The sequence below is a fragment of the Gavialis gangeticus genome, unplaced genomic scaffold, assembly GCF_001723915.1.
Source record: "Gavialis gangeticus isolate Ggan-Ray unplaced genomic scaffold, GavGan_comp1, whole genome shotgun sequence".
NCBI lineage: Eukaryota > Metazoa > Chordata > Crocodylia > Gavialidae > Gavialis > Gavialis gangeticus.
Genome location: NW_017728993.1, coordinates 68,892,329 through 68,893,232, shown reverse-complemented (window position 1 = coordinate 68,893,232; position 904 = coordinate 68,892,329). Strand labels below are relative to the sequence as shown.

Below are 904 nucleotides of genomic sequence, written 5' to 3'. Positions count from 1 at the left end.
AAAAAAAAAAAAAAAAAAAAAAAAATCAGTGAGAAAAAAAAGCCTGGGGACCCTGACCTAACTACAAATAGCACATTCAGGGAACTACAGTGTCCCAAAGCACTCTTTAAGCATTACTTAAGCCTCAAGTATCTCCACTGGACAAATTCAGGTAACAAGGTGGTAAGCAACCTGATGGGAGAGGTTGGTCCTGTGATCCCTGCAAGTCAAGCCACTGTTATTAATTGATTTTTAAAGCATTTCCCTAGCCACATTCTTCTCTACCTTACCTTTTAGAGATGGTAAAATAAAATTTTGAGCAACAGGACAGAACTGCTCTAGAGGGCAGGGTGAAATCTCATCCCTACTGAAGTAAACAGCAAGATGCCTCCTTAGTGACCTTAGGAGGTCCAACATGTCATAGACTTTTCTTGTGGCTTACATAACTGATGGAAATTAGTTATATAAGGCCATGAACAATGTCTATGAATACAGCATTCCTGAGGTGAAATGCTGAACAGAGATCAGGAGGTCAACCTCATGCAGAGAAAGTGAGTTGCAACTAAAAGGAGATGGTGGAAGGATTCTGTGGGGGAAGATCCTGCAGTTGTCTAGTGAGCCTTCAGGGAAGGGAGTGCAGATTCTTAGCTTGCACAAGTCACTCTGTTATACCAGAAGGTAAATTATTCTAAAAGGTTAAAATGGACAATCTCTCTCCACTTTCCTGAGCTTGATTGTTTTTGTCAAGGCTGCCAGAATAGAAGTTTGATTTCAAGAAGACTTTAGTCCTTATGTTTGAGAGAAAAATGACAATCTGCATCAAGTACAAACTGACACAGCAAGCTCTGTCTGCCGAGACAACTTTACATGCATCTCAGCAGTCTGAATTAAGCCAGGTGTAAAACCAAGTTAGGTGTGCCCACAT

At 40.7% G+C, this 904-nt stretch overlaps 1 protein-coding gene across 1 annotated transcript in view; it reads right to left on the bottom strand.

Annotated features, from left to right (window-relative positions):
• PRDX6 (peroxiredoxin 6) overlaps positions 1-904 on the bottom strand; it is a 47,692-nt gene that overhangs the window by 37,505 nt on the left and 9,283 nt on the right. The window lies entirely within an intron of this gene.